General features: G+C 43.2%; 1 long non-coding RNA gene across 1 annotated transcript; it reads left to right on the forward strand.

Moving 5' to 3' along the window:
- The first annotated feature begins 89 nt into the window (after nt 1-89).
- LOC115609111 lies at nt 90-14,077 on the forward strand. The gene is made up of 3 exons (XR_003991748.1): nt 90-265; nt 11,567-11,728; nt 12,148-14,077. It is a non-coding gene; the product is annotated as an uncharacterized LOC115609111 (long non-coding RNA).
- Nucleotides 14,078-16,479: the final 2,402 nt, after the last annotated feature.

Raw genomic sequence — 16,479 nt, forward strand, 5'->3', positions numbered from 1 at the left:
GAGGGGACGCCGTCTGTCAGTCAGCTGGGCGGTGGCTAACCCGGGCCGCCGCCAGGGGGCGCTGGGTGGGCGAGATGGAGCGTGAGGGGACTTGCAGCCGCGGGCGGTTGCGGAGTGACCGTTAACCGGGAAACCGTTATCGGCGGCGCCCGAACCCCTCTTTAAAGATCCGTTTTTGAACGGAGATCACCTGTTGGCCTTGGTGGCAGAGCGGGAAGGTGACACAAAGCTGTGGGAGCGGTTCGGCTGAGCGCCGGGGTAGCAGGTATCCGGGGGGCGCCGGGCGTTGCGCGTCTCGGTGCCCTCAGGGCCGCGGCGGCGGGAAGGGAGGTCGGGGTAGGGCTGTGCCCTCGGGAGGGACCCGGAACATTCTGGAAGGCGGCGCGGGAGGCGGGTGCTGCCCCGGCTTCCCGGCACTCCCCACAAGGGGCACTGGGCTCCTCAACTGCCGGTGGTCCGGAGAGGCTGGTGGGAAACCGGTGTTCTGCCCAAGCTCAGCGGAAGCTCTTAAGTATGTGCGTTAATGCTTTGCGAGGTTGAAGCCTGCAGCTTTCCCCTCCGTTTACTCACCGCCAGAACACATATGAAATTTTTGGTTTCCCCTTATGAAAAGTGGAAGAGACTTTTTCATTCCAGTGGTTCACTGGTGTTGATAGGCAGTGGTCGTTTTAATTGAGTGGTAAAGTTAAAACGACAGCCCAAGAGGAGCCAAAGGGTTTGGAAGACCATTTTCCAAAAACACAGAATGAACAAGGTAATTGCCCACCTGAATTAAAGATACTTAAGCCTTGTGGCCACTTCATATGACCGCTGAGCTTTGTCAAGATCCAAGCTACCCACTACATACATCCCTCTATTCAGCAGTGCTATGTGGTTTTTTTTAAATATGCTCCCAAAAGCATCTTCCAGAAAGACAGTTGTTTTCTCAGTGCCATGACTGTGCCACTACTTTATGAGTTTGTTAAAGAGAACAACCAAACAACAACAAACCCCCAGACCAACACACCCAGTTGTCAAGCGCTGAAAGACTCGAAGCCGAGCAGTGCCCAATCCGAGTCGGCTGGGGTCTGCACAGGAGCACGAACGCCCTGGGCAGGGGAAGCTCCCGGCCCAGCCAGGACTGCCGCTGAGCCCGGCTCCTCCGGGAACCGCGGCTGCCATCCCGGGGAGCGGGGAGAGGGCTGTGGAGGTCAAGGGCGCATTCCCGGGGCCGCCTTTGCAGCTGCCCGACGAGCGGCTCACCGCGGCGGGTGCGCGGCCCCGTCAGCACCAGGGACAGGCGCCGCGCCCCGGAGCGCGCCTCAGCCGGCGGGGGCCGTGGCGCTCCGCGGGGCGCGCAGCGGTCAGCGCTCCTCGGCCTATGCGGAGCGCAGTGGAAAGATCGCGCGGGGTCTCGGGTGGCTGCCCTTAACAAAACCTTTATCATGGAAGAGTCCAAAAGTGCGTCTCGAGAATAAACCCAGCCCTGGCATTGCTGAAATACACAACAACCTCTGTGAATACTTTCTCAGCACACTTAAAAGACCTGCAGTTGAGGTTTAGTATTTCTTGTCATACGGAAACTAACGTCTTTTTATGCCACATGTACACTGTCCATAAGTACTGATGTGATGCACATTAAGTGGGCTCTTTTGGTCTGATACACAGGATGCACAGACTAGGCCAGGGAATCATGATCTAAATTATCTGTGTGTTTATACTTGGCCAAAGTTCATATTCAAATGGATTGCGACTTAATGGTAGTTACAGAAATATTCCTCTGACAAGTCAGCTTACATCCCCAGAGGAAACATTTTGCATCTTGTCAAATGCTTGAATACATTGCTTTCCATGGAGCATTAAAGTTATCAATAATTATGACAAGACAGTGCAGTTTATATGACAAGTTTGTCACATCTAAGGCAACGCACGAATAGAGCAGATCAGTTTTACCACAGATTATAAAACCAAAATCCTTGCAACTGTTGTTGGGTTTTGGGGGGGGGTAAGGGGTGGGGTGTTTGTGTGGGTTTTTTTGTATTTTGTTGTTGTTGGTTGGTTGGTGTTTTTTCCAAAAAGAAAAATCACAATACAGAAAATAATGGGATGGTTGTGGTGGAAGGAAGAAAAGCATACCATAGTGTGTGCATACTCTGTTTTATAGATCACTTACTTTTTAACAGCATATTATATATTACTTTTTTCAAAATTTGTTCATAGATAAAATGATACATCTCATTAGGGAAAAAAGTGATTATGCTGACAGCAGTATATTCAATTTGCTTTTTAATAAAGAAAGCAATTAGAAAATTGATTTTGAAGTGGCTGTTTGTGGCCACTGATGCCTCGAGCCATGGAAATACCAAAGGATTTTTTTAGAATTGCTTCTTACTACACCATTACCAGAACTATGAACAATTGCCTGTTAGATGAGTCTTTAGGCAGCAGTGAAATTGCATGGTTAAGTGTAAGAAATTTACTCAAATCAATTTATTTAAACTTTGCATGTCTTTATTTACAATGGTGATGCTAATCAACTCTGATGATGATAGATACTTCTATATCTACAAATTTATAAAAATAATGGATATTTGCAGGGTGTAACTGTGCAATGAGGGGCTTTTCAAGTAAGTGATTATTTTATTCCAAAGTTGATATAACAAAAGACCTAAATATCTTTTCCTTTTATGTGAGAAAGCGGCAGAACTCCAAGAGATATTTAATTTTTCAACCTTGAATAAAGCTTTTGCCCTGCTGTAAGCCTGCCTCTTGTTCAAGTTCATACCCTGTTTACATCAAGGCTATTTGATTCTCTTTAGGAAGATTAGATGGGAATAAATGAGGTCAGAATCTGATTTGACTTTCTGTGGCACATGGCTAGGCACTTCTGTGTACTCTGTACTAGTTTCATCATATGCTGTATGCGTGTGCATTTAAAACCCTCCTCAGACCTTCAGTGCTTAAGGGGTAGGAGTTTTTTGATTGTCAGAGGCTTTTTGCAGTGGGATCTGTGTTAATGAGTATCAGGATAAAAATATATGCTTGGTTGTCCTTGGAGTTAGCTGTAGCTCTTTGTCATCCTTTGAATTCCTCATCGACTCTGCTGTCTCTTAGAAGCCCTCTTTACATAACAAAAGCTGCAAAATGACCACAAGTAGTTCTCCTGTAGATGAATAAGCCTGTAAAGTAGCATAAATGATGACTTAAACTGGAAAACACCATCCAGATGGAGGGAAATTATGTTTGTTTTATCATGAATAGGGTGATGATTTGTTAGATTATTCCATTCTACATGTGATAAAAAAAAGGGTCGTATTTAGATTCAAGGGCTTATACCTGAACCTTTACAAGGCCTTTAGCAACCTGATTTTCTGCTCCCTGCTCCCATCATCAGCAAGGATGACTGCACATTGGCCCATAATCCTGTTCTGATAAGTGGCAGATCAGTTCTGCTTCAGAATTTGTTTCTGTTTGAAAGAGGGTGGAATCCAATCCATGTTGCTCATTAAGTCACTCATGGCCAGGGAATTTGAAAGTATGGGAACTCTACCTGCTAAGCACTCTCTAAAAGAGCCTATCAACTTTTTCTCAGAAACTTGTGCCTGTCTTTTGTGGGAAAAAAATCCTCTATTCTCTTTTTCAAGGAAGCACTAGTCACAGTATTAAACTTGCACTTTAAATAATGTTTCAAAAATACATTGCTGACCTACCAATGGCCTTGGAATTGTTCTGTGAAACACCTTCAGGATCACCACTTATTTTGCAGAAATTTTACAGAAAATCTTAGGGAAATGTAGCAAGCACAGCTCAGGTGAGAATCATATTTTTAAAGTGATTCTACTTTGGTAATTTTACCCTCGTAAGACAGAGATCCATCATTCCCATTTTCAGTGTTGTCTTGGCAGTTTTGCAAAGTTCCTAATACTACCCACGTAGAAGAGCAAACAAACAAGCGAAAAAAAAATGATTAAAACATCAAGCTGTTACACAGAGTTCAGTAAAACTCTGTGAATTGCAACTCTAGAGTTTTACGTAAACAAAAAAGAATTCTGTCCATGTGGTAAACTTGGACTGTTCCTGTCATTTCCCTGAGCTACATGATTAGCATAACATTCCTAGTACAGGGTAAAAACAGAGTTATGGCAGTAGGTAATTCAAGATGGACTGTCAGCAGGATGAACCCCAGCAAGGAGCTTGACTCATCACCCAGGCTGCTTTTATACTTGGGGCCAATCCAGCCTGAAAATGTCAGTGTTGACTACACAAATCTTGTGCTCCCATTTTAGACAGAAGAAAAGCTGGAATTCTCTTTGAGTTTAAACTTGATTTATTTTCAGTTAGTTTGTCTAAATAAATGTTGGCCTCTTAATTCTAGTTCACTGTTCAACTCTAAGTATTCAGTTGTAAATGCATGCTATTTGTATGAAGGGACAGGTGACTCTCTTTCTACCTGTTTCACTCAATATCTCTCTCTGTATCTCTCAGTTGTAGTCTGATTAGTCCATCATTGCATCTTTCTTGAAACAGGCACTGCTAATCCTCTTGTTGAGTATGGAAAGAGGTTAGTTTGCAACCTTCATGCAAAACCTTTCTAATTTTGCCTCGCAGCACTCCGAGACTAAGTGATACGCTCATTTACAGATAAACTTGGGCACTGCAGTAAATTGAATTGTCAGGGTCACAAAGGGAGTTAATGCCTTATTCGTGCTCAAAACTGATTATCTTTGATACTTACCACAAAGTAGTGTCAGCTGAGTATCAGTCTTGTTCAGTTTGATTACTTGGTGTCTTGATCTGATTATTTGTTCAGTTGAGCCTGTTGATTTATTGAAACAATGTTAATTGTGATGTCTGAAGACTAGGATAAACTTAGCTGAGAAAACTATGAGACAGTTGGCTCTTCCAAATAAGGGCTTAACTCAAGTACTGTTTCCTTCAGCACTAAAAAATGGTCTGAGCATGAAAATAACATACCCAGAGCTTTTTAAAAAAGGTATTTACACAGGGATATATGACCTCTAGATTAGCCAAATGAAGAAAGACTGCCCAGCTCACCTACTTTAACAAGTAAGAGTTCACAAATATTTTGCTTTGCTGCTGCTACGTTCACTACATCCAAGCAGTAAAGGAGGAACATAATGACCCACACTTTTCTGAAAATTTTAAATTTAACTGTAAATAGAACATGGCTCTACAGCTTTTCTCACAGAGGCCTACAAGTAGTGCTTTAGCTGCTTTGTAGTTACAGATAAAGATAATGATTTTTAAATAAACCTAGTCACTGGAGAATGACTGCTCTATACGGGTTTTTTTCAGAGGGTAGCATCTCAGTGCTCCACCTTTCAACACCCAACAGAATCTTTCCTGGGATTTCAAGCATAAAGTAAATCTGTTTCACACCACACCTCAACAGATAACATAGCGTAAGCTATTATTGTAGCAGTATGTCTGTTAAAAGGGGAATAGAACAAACTAGACTGAAACCTAGCACAACAGTTCATTTAATACATTTATGCTAGCAGTCTGTCCTGCCAGTTACAGAAATCTACACAAGAGAATATGTGCAAAAGCAAACATGTGCTACTCAACATCAGTCTGGAGACTGTAGCCAAATGCTCCGATAAAATACAATGACAGAACTGCTTCATATGAGGATTTGGCTATTTAATAATGATTTAACCAACATTGTCTCAGTTTCATTCACACATTCTTCCATTCCTTTCTCAGTGTTTTGTACTGTATTGTGCTTATTGTACTGGGAATAAGGGAGGATTTGAACTCAAAGCAAGAAGGGCAGGGTGAGGGAGTGTGCTAGCTGACTTAGCTTGATTCTCCCACATGGTAGTTTTTTTGTTGCTTGAAAGGTGTGTAGGAAGATTGTTTCTCAGTTGAGAGGAAGAAAGATCAGGAATGTCTTGATGGTGAGATGTGAAACGTACAGCTCATGTAAGACAGGAACTGGCAAATCAGCTATGTAATTTTCACCTGCACAATGTTTTCATGCAGTTGGCAGAATGAGGACTGGGGGAGAAAGGCACACCATGTCAAAAAGCTGTTCTTAACTACCTCCATTCAATCATGATACGTGAAGTAAATTAATTTGATAAGTAGCTTTACTGGCAATTTTGGTAATAAGTTTATTTAGGGTCAGCTAAGCTTTCCAACTGAGTTTCAGTGGCCTAGGGGAGGACAAGTGGGATACAAATTCAGGATCCTATTATTAGAGTAACCAGATTCAATTCCCCCATGTTTAAAGGAATGCATGAATTTAAAAGAACAGAGTTCACAGACAAGTTAATAGGAATGTCTTATTCCATGTATCTTATTTTGCTCCTGAGCCCTTTCCTTTATATGTTGGATATCAGTTTTAGAGGGACCAGAATGAAAGTTCCAATGAAGTGTGCACTCTATGATGAGCTTTTTTCTTCTGATGAGATCTTTCAAATTGAGAACAAGTAAAATAATAACAGTCAAATTATTAGTGAAGTCAAATAATTCTGCTGGAACCAATATTTCTTAAGTAGAACCAAGCCGCTAGCTCTTGGAGGGAGGAAGCAGAGGAAGACAAGTGAGTTGTTCAGATGTTGAAATGGAAACATTATGGTGTCCTCTTGACTTGTCAAATCAATATTTTGAGTGTACTTTGCACTGAATGTGTAATAGCTGGGACTGTTGCATTAGTACTTAGGCTGAGATTTCCAAAGAGTTTCAGTTGCCGAAGTTCAATTGAATGTCCTTGGCACAAGCAAGGCCCTTTTTCAAATCTCTGTCTCCAGTCCAGAGAGATCCAAAACTGGGGAAGAATCATAGAATAGTTAAGGTTGGAAAGGACCTTAAGATCATCTAGTTCCAACCCCACTGCCATAGGCAGGGATGCTTCACACTAAACCATGTCACCCAAGACTCGGTCCAACGTGGCCTTGAACACTGCCAGGGATGGAGCAGCCACAACTTCCTTGGGCAACCTATTCCAGTGCCTCACCACCCTCACTGTAAAGAACTTCTTCCTTATATCTAACTGTCCCAGGTTCAGCTGTAGCAGTCATTTTTCTCCTTCTTAGTAGCTGGTGCAGTGCTGTGTTTTCAACTTCAGCCTGAGAACAACACTGATAACACCAATGTTTTTAGTTGTTGCTGAGTAATGTTTACTCCCATCAAGGACTTTCTCAATCTCATGCTCTACCGGGGAGGAGGGGAAGCCGGGAGGAAGCAGAGACAGGACACCTGACCCAAACTAGCCAAAGGGGTATTCCATACCACAGCATGTCATGCCCAGTATATAAACTGGGGGCAGTTACCTGGAAGGCCCAGATCGCTGCTTGGGTTTGGCTGGGTATCGGTCGGTGGGTGGTGAGCAATTGTATTCTCTCCGCTTTTTATTCCCCTTATCATTGTTATTATTGCTGGTAGCAGTAGTGGTTTTGTATCATACCTTAGTTACTGGACTGTTCTTATCTCAACCGATGGGAGTTACATTCTTTCGATTCTCCTCCCCATCCCCCCGGGAGCGGGGAGGGAGGGGGTGAGGAAGAAGAAAGGGGAGTGAGCGAGCAGCTGCGTGGTTCTGAGTTACCAGCTGGGCTTAAACCACGACACTAACCTAAACTTCTGCTGTTTAAGTTTGAAGCCATTACCCCTTGTCCTACCACTACAGTCCTTAATGAAGAGTCCCTCTCCAGCATCCTTGTAGGCCCCCTTCAGATACTGGAAGGCTGCTATGGGGTCTCCATGCAGCCTTCTCTTCTCCAGGCTGAACAGCCCCAACGTGCTCAGCCTGTCTTCATACAGGAGGTGCTCCAGCCCTCTTAGCATCCTCGTAGCCCTCCTCTGGACTTGCTCCAATAGCTCCATGTCCTTTTTATGTTGAGGACACCAGAAATGTACACAGTACTCCAAGTGGGTCTCATGAGGGCAGAGTAGAGGGGCAGGATCACCTCCTTCGGCCTGCTGGTCACACTTCTTTTGATGCAGCCCAGGCTTTCTGGGTTGCAAGCACACACTGCCGGCTCATGTTCAGTTTCTCATCAACCAACACCCCCAAGTCCTCCTCCACAGGACTGCTCTGCATCTCTTCTCTGCCCAACCTGTAGCTGTGCCTGGGATTGCCCCAGCCCAGGTGCAGGATCTTGCACTTGGCTTGGTTGAACTTCGTGAGGTTGGTATTGGCCCACCTCTCAAGTGTGTCAAGGTCATCCCTTCCCTACAGCGCATCAACCAAACCACAACAAAAGCTTGGTGTTGTTGGCAAACTTGCTGAGGGCACACTCAATCCCACTGTCCATGTCGCTGACAAAGATGTTGAACAGGATCAGTCCCAACACCAATCCCTGAGGGACACCACTCGTTACCAGTCTCCAACTGGACATTGAGCTGTTGACCACAACTCTTTGCGTGTGGCCATCCAGCCAATTCTTTATCCACTGAGTGGTCCGTCTATCAAATGATGTCTCTCCAATTCAGAATCAAAGATGTTGTGCGGGACAGTGTCAAATGCTTTGCACAAGTCCAGGTAGATGACATCAACTGCTTTGCCCCTGGCCATCAATTCTGTAACCTCATCATAGAAGGCCACCAAATTGGTCAGGCAGGATTTCCCCTTAGTGAAGCCATGTTGGCTGTCACCAATCACCTGATTTTTCGTGTGCCTTAGCATTCTTTCCAGGAAAATCTGCTCCAAGATTTTGCCAGGCACAGAGGTGAAACTGACTGGTCTGTAGTTTCCTGGGTCTTCCATATTCCCCTTCTTGAAAATGGGGGTTATATTTCCCTTTTTCCAGTCGTTGAGAACTTCACCTGACTGCCATGATTTTTCAAATAAGATGGACAGTGGCTTAGTAACTTCATTCACCAGCTCCTTCAGGATCTGCAGGTGGATTTCGTCAGGTCCCATGGACTTGTGCACATTCAGGTTCTTAAGATGGTCTCGATCCTGATCCTCTTCTACAGTGGGCCTAAGGTCTTCATTCTCACAGTCCCTGCATCTGCCTTCCAAGACTTGGGTGGCATGCTCAGAGCATTTGCTAGTGAAGACTAAGGCAAAGAAGTCACTGAGAACTTCAGCCTTCTCCAAATCCAGGGTAGCCAGTTCTCCCGATAGCTTCCGGAGAGGGCCCACATTATCCTTAGTCTGTTTTTTGTTTGCTACATACCTATAGAAGCCCTTCCTGTTATCTGTCACACCTCTTGCCAGACTCAATTCTAACTGGGCCTTAGCTTTCCTAACCTGGTCCCTAGCTTCCCGAACAACATCCCTGTATTCTTTCCAGGCCATCTGTCCTTGCTTCTTCCACCTTATATAAGCTTCTTTTTTTCCGCCCTCTGAGTTTTCTCAGCAGCTGTTTATCCATCCACGGAGGCCTCCTGGTCTTCTTGCCATATTTTCCTTCTAGTTGGGACGCAACACTCCTGAGCTTGGAGCAGGTGATCCTTGAATATCAACCAGCAGTCTTGGGCCCCCCTGCCCTTTAGGGCTTTATCGCATGGAACCTTAGTGAGCAGGTTCCTGGAGAGGCCAAAGTCTGCTCTCTTGAAGTCCAGGCCAGTGACCTTACTGCGTGCCCTTCTCATTGCCCTGAGGATCTCGAACTCGCCCATCTCATGATCGCTACAGCCAAGGCTGCCCTGGAGCACCACACTCCCAACCAGCCGCTTCCTGTTGGTGAGCACGAGGTCAAGCATGGCACCTCTCCTTGTCAGCTCCTCTATTACTGGCAAGAAAAAGTTGTCTTCCACACAATCGAGGAACCGCCTGAATTGCTTGTGCCAGGCTGTACCATCCCTCCAACAGATATTGGGATGGTTGAAGTCCCTCATGAGGACAAGGGCCTGTGAGGTTGAGGCTGCTCCTATCTGTCTATAGAGAGCTTCATCCACAGAGTTGTTCTGATTGGGCAGTCTGTAAGAGATCTCCACAGTGATGTTCCCCATCGCTGTTCTCCCTTTGACCCTGACCCACAAATTCTGTGTTGACTCATCACCCATCCCCAGACAGAGTTCCATACTCTCCAGCCTATCACTGACATAAATAGCTACTTCCCCTCCTCGCCTGCCTGGCCTGTTTTTCCGAAAGAGCCTATAACTCCAGTCATAGGAGCCATCCCACCATGTTTCTGTGATGCCAATGATATTATATCCCTGTAGCTGTGTACACATCTCTAATTCCTCTTGTTTATTCCCCCATACTACGGGCATTTGTATAAAGGCATCTGAGCAGAGCTCCAAATGAAGCTGACTCATTGGCTGGAACAGCTGAAATATCTCTGCATCGCTCCAAACATTTATTACAGGTGCTGGCAAGTGACTGGGAGTGTTGGGATGGATCCATGTCGCCCTCCCCCAACACATCTAGTTTAAAGCTGCATTGACCAGCCTGGCAAGTCTCCTGCCAAAGCAGCTCTTTCCCTTGTCAGACCAGCTCCACCAGTTTCCAGTAGATCTGGCCTCCCAAATCGAGTCCCATGTTCTAAATACCCAAACCCCTGACTATGGCACCACTGTTCTAACCATTTATTAACCTGCCAAATCCACCTGGCCTTTTCAAGGTCCTCCCCTCTGACCTGGAGGATCGATGAAAAAACTATCTGAGCCCCAGAGTCCCTGACCGCCTCTCCCAGGGCTCTGTAGTCCTTCTTAATGATTCCCAGGCTACTGCTGTCAATATCACTAGCACCCACATGGACCACTAGAAGGGGGTAATAGTCAGCAGGACTTACTAGAGCAGGCAGCCTCTCAGCAACATGCCTGATCCAAGCCCCTGGTAGGCAACACACGTCCCTCGAGAGTGGGTCAGGCCGACAGATGGGTGCCTATGTGCCTTTCAAAGTGGAGTCACCCACTACTATGACGTGCCACTTTTTCCTGCAGGCACTAGTAGTTATCCTCTTTACTGGTGCATCAGCTGGTTGTTCATTTGGTAAGGCTCCTGGACCCTGTGTTTCCCCTCGTTCCGGTGTTGAACACATCCTCTCTGTAGTTACTCACCTTGACAAATGAAATACTAGTGTTGTGAAAATCTTAAGTAATCACTAAGACACAAAGTGCTTAGTAGGGGATGTTGCTTTTTTGCCATGGGACTTTTTGTTTTATCATTTTTAACTGACAAATTCAGAATTTATTTGGGATCCCTGTAAAGTGCTTTAACTGCTATGATTTTCCGTTCAGAAAATACTCCTTAATAGTCGATGAGAAATTACGTTTCTCTGAAACCCAGTTTCCATCAGGTTCCACCTTGAGTGGCTGAACTATTATGCTGTAAGTACTTACTGGTATCATGCTGTATGGCTGTTCTGTTAAGGCAATGTCATCATTTGCCTTAACAGTAGTCCTGGTCATCATTTGGCAAAAGAAACACACTGATCTAATATAAGCCCAAAATCCTAGGTTTCCCAGAAATGGCTTCCAATGATGTTGGACAGTCAACAGTGGTTTTTTGAAAACTCCTGCAATAATTTTACGTTTAAAAGCTGGAATTCAGGCAGCTCAAACTATTGCCATGTTCATGACCTGCTCTAATAAGGAATTGCCTTTGTGCTGTGACCCAGTAAAAATGGAGCAGGTTCAGCTATGATGGGGATTCTTTGTATTTCAGGAAACAGCACAATGAAGGGAAGCTGAAAGATGCAGCTCTGTAACGCATGCTGTGGCCTCCTTAGCCCTGTCTCTGAAATCACTATGGTCTGGCTCCTACACATGAGAAAAAATCAAGGAGGGTTGAGTCATGAAAGAAACAAGGAGAAATCTGACACAGATGGTAACTCTTAAGTTCCTTTTCTGATAGTGGCCCACAATGGGAAAGAGAAGAGGCATGTTTCATATGAAGTTACTGTTGTGCAACACTTCAGGATTCCCTAGCTTATTTACAATCACTTCATTTTGATGCAGTGCTAATGGCTATTCTGAATTGTGTTTGCTTTTTTATTTCCTTTGCCTTTGGCCATCCTCAACATGATAATTTGGGGTAAAGCAAGAATTAAGGTGGGTGTGATTTGCTGAAGTGGACTTTCGCATGATGTTTCATGGAGTTTTCATTATTTTAATTCCTTCATTTGAAGTAAATGGTCTCTGCAGTGCCCAAAGAGAACAGCTTTTACTGCATGAAACTTATTTTTGATTTGACTGAACATAATGATCCAGGACCTGAAGGGTTGGTGTTGTCTTTTTCTTTTTCAGGGGAATGATTTTCAGAAGGACTCTATGTAGTGAATATGACTAACCACTAAGCTGCCTGATGTTGCTACTGCCTCGGCTCTGTTCTTCATCAGATTAAGTTCTCCTCTTACTTCACTGAGGAGCAGCAGAAAGTGAGTTTTAACCAGTATGTCTGGAAAACAGCACTTTGAGTAAGATGTATCAATACACATTAAGGGTTCTGCCATGTTCTTCTGTTACTCAGAGACTTCTGCTGAGGACAGCGGCATTGAAAGGATTCATATATTTAAGTAACTGTTGGAGGATTATCATAAATCCAGATTCCATCTGTTTACATGATAAGGTGGAAGCATTCATGATTTCTTTAAAAGCCAGGAGGGGGCTGTGTTTAATTAGTACTGGCTTTAGCACCTAAGGGCACTGGGGACTGCTTGGAAAGGGGTACAAAAGTACATCTGGGCATGTGTAATACATTTTTAAAGTATTGGGGCTTTTGAAGGAAGTGCTATTACATTAGAAGTACACTTTCTCTGTGATTCTTCAGGCATGGCACTGTGTGGAAGGGTATGGGTTTTCCATTCTGTTTTTCCAGTCAGTGGAAAACATATCAATTTTAAGTATGCCCATTAAGTGTCCCACGGCCTATTCAGGAAACGTCATTTATGAAACTTTACATGGGAGAGATTGTGCTGTCCAATGATGTGATCTCAGACTTTTGCATTTTTCTTCTGTGTGCATCTTCTTGCACACTTGTGGAAGTCACAGTTAAGTCTAAATGTCGAAGGAAGTTAATAATGCCTTTGTTTTTACATTGTGGGTAAAACATGCTTCACAGAAGTTCCCCTTCGCAACTTTTTTACGTATGTGTCATGTTAATTTTTTTAGGTGCTGAAGCTAATTATTCACAACAAGGTAGAATGCTGAAGTTGGGTGACAATACTGAGAGGAGATGCTTTGTGGGGAGAAAGAAACACAAATTCATATAATGCAACGTATACTGCAACTGCACTATCATAAAACTCCCATTACTAATGTAGGAGATTACTATCTCCAGGATAAACTGTAATATTAGAATATCACATACAAATGCATAAAGGAAAACACCAAAACGAACTAATGGACTAAGAAGCACATGATGAGCTTTACTTTCAGGTTATGTCTGTGTTTGTGTGTTGCAACAGTTAAACCTGAGCTGCAGCTCACTCTGCTCTACAGCATACTAAGACTTGACTCAAGCCTGATGAAGTTAAAAAGGATGTTTTTACAAATTCTACTTACCTTTCAAGTTACAGTCACCATCAGATCTACTTTGGCAGTTTTTGCTTTGAATTCCTGTGCTTCTGAGTCATAGATTTGGTGGATTATGGCTGACTGTGTATTGTAGCAGCCCAAATGAAAGTGGATTTTAAAAAGGTTCTCTCCCACATAAAGTCTTCTTGGCAAGAGTTGGTTAAAATTTTCCTGGTAGTGCTTAAAAAAATCTTTGGTCTTAAATCTGTATCAATACTGCTGGTTTTGTGAGTTTAAAAATTATAGTAATGAAAAAAAAACCCCAGCACAAGGGTAGGGAGCAGAAGTTCCCTGTAAAGAGGAATGAATCCTTTTCAATTCTTCTCAGCCCTGGTCCTACTACTTACCCCCAGTTTCAGGGGAATCTTAATCTTGAGAGACAATTTCATTTCCAAAAAGTGCTTGTAGGTAATATGTGAACCAACCACTTTGCAGTCTAATATCATGAGATCCTGACATCTCTGTACACAGTGAGGTGATATCAGTGTTTGGAAAATGTACTAGCATTTTCCTACACTGATGTGACTCTTGCAGCATTTGCTTTGCTTTGCAAGCCAGCTACGTAGAATTCCTGTGCTATGTGTCTAGCAGAACCCTGCTGCTGGCAGGAATGCTGTAACTAAAAGAAGTGTTTTCCTAAATAAAAAAAAACCACCAAAAAGTCTTCTTACTGCTGTTTGTGCTTTATATTAGACTGTTAAGCTAGATTTGCTCTATAGAAACTTTTCTGGCTTTATTAAGCTTATACTGGTGATGTACTTGGTCTACTGTCCTTAGAAGGAATGTAAATAGGACAACATATAAACCTTGACAACTGTGAACTTTACATTTAGGCTATAAATTCGATGGGGGTAAGGAAGGTATAGTAATCTTTTTGTTCTGCATGAAACATCTAGTGTATGGGATTATGGCTTATGTGTATGGTTGCTATGGATGACAGTATTAATAATTTATTTCTTTGTTTTAAGACTGCTTTTATATAAACCTATTTATAACATGGAACTCCTCACATTCCTATGACGTTAACAACTGCAAGGCTACAAGCACAAGTGTTTGAACTGAGATACCTGTTGCTCAGCCACTGAAATACCATTGTCTGATTCTAACATTGCTTTGCAGATAAGGGCCCTTTCTTGATAGAGCCTTGTGCAAATAGTGGTTTCCGAAGCAGAGACAGATGCCCTGTCAGAGTTACTGAGATGGTAGTATCTTTTATTGAGGGATCAGAGGATGAGGGGGGCCACATTGCAGCACCTCTTGGAATGACCTAAGGGAAAAATGGCACAGTCACACTGAGGAAAATGGAATATATGACTTACCCATATTATACCCTGAAGAGCTGTAGAAACACCCATACAGCATTGGAGGTACCTTTGTTTTTTTCTGAATGTCAAGATTGCTGTTGCTTTTGAATATGACTTCAAGAAAATTACTTTTTGCTGCTCTGTGGTACCCAAGAATGTATGAAAATTTACTCAATGTCGTGTGCTATGATGACACTTTCTAGTCCACTGGTGGATGCAAAACAGTTTCCGAAAGTATGGAAAACGAGGCTGTAAACTGGAAAACATAGCGACTAAGACATACTCCCTGGCAGTACATGAGATTTGAAAGACTGGCAACTTGTGACTGCTGCCTTTTGCAGTATTTCAATCCTGACCTGCAACAGCCTTTTATTACACTGGCTTTGGGCTCCTTCTTTGCAGGACCACCAATAGTGACCGATTGCTGCTCAGTTTTGCAGAATTGCTTGGATGATCAAACCAAACATTTTCTCTTGTGACCCAAGTCTCAATTAGAGCTTGAGTCCATGGAGATGAAGAGCTTGTCTGTTAAATCAGAACACCGCTTGCTATTACCTTTGCCAGCAGGCTGCTCTGTGAACAGCTGCTGTAGTACAAAAGGCCAAAGGGAAGCACCTCAGTTTGCCCTAGTCCTTTCACACCCCCAAGTCACTGGAACATACCCAAACTACAGGCAGTCTTTCCAGTGCAGAACAGGCTGTACAGTTGACTTTAACTGAAACGTGAATCATCTCAGTCCTAAATTATTTTAATCCAGTCATCTGTGTTAAAGGGTGTAAAGAGACAGCAAAGCAGAAAGAATGGTTGCCAAGTAGAGGATACAGGACACAAAGCTGCTAAGATGAGATGAAATATGAACTAATAATGATTTATTACAAATGCCGCTGGGATTATAGTGGGAATCACTTGGAGAGATAATCAGGTGAAAGGAATTCTGTAGGCTTTTCCTGAATGATTATTACAGTCTCAGGAGAGGCGGAGGGAAGGCAAAGCTGTTAGTTACACCGGGAGTACACAAAAGAGTTTTGAAGTGCTCCCAAATAAATTCTCCCTAATTAATATAGGCTTTTCAAGCCTCTTGTAAGTAGACAAGCATGAACAGCTGTAGTTCTTTTTATAGATACAAACTAATCTCTAGTATATGTTGGAGTTGAAGGATATAGAGAACAACATGCTGTGGATTTGTAAGGCTTTTCTAGCCAGGGAAGTATTCTTTTTATATCCTCTAAAAGTAGAAGGGAATGCAGAAGAGTGTGGAGTATAGTCTTCAAGAATCCTACTTGGGAATAAAATCATTCAAGAGCAAAGGGTCTAGCTCTTAATGACACATAGCATGCAGTTCTTATTAACATATGAAACAGCATGTGTGAGTTTTGACCTATTTTCTTGATAGGTTCAGCCTTTTGTGACCCATATGAAATGAGCAGCATTCACTAGCATTTCTTCCCAGTTTCCACTTGTGTGAATGGCCTTCATGACAAAGGAAGGGAAGAATTACGTGCTTCATATTTTTTAAAATAATTTTAAATGCCTAAGCAATGTCATAATAAAATTCCTTAGCCTTGATGAATATCTTTGAACATTCTTCCTGTCTGAAGATGATATGTTTTCTCTCTCTCTTTATTGCTAGCTGTATATACTTTCAGTTTAATATTGTCCTCTGCCTGGAGACAATATCCGGTTGTGGTAGGTGAAGGGAGGAACTATAATAGCTCCTTTCCATCTCTAATGCCCACGATTTTATTTACATAAAAGTATC

Source organism: Strigops habroptila, chromosome 5 (assembly GCF_004027225.2).
Source record: "Strigops habroptila isolate Jane chromosome 5, bStrHab1.2.pri, whole genome shotgun sequence".
NCBI lineage: Eukaryota > Metazoa > Chordata > Aves > Psittaciformes > Psittacidae > Strigops > Strigops habroptila.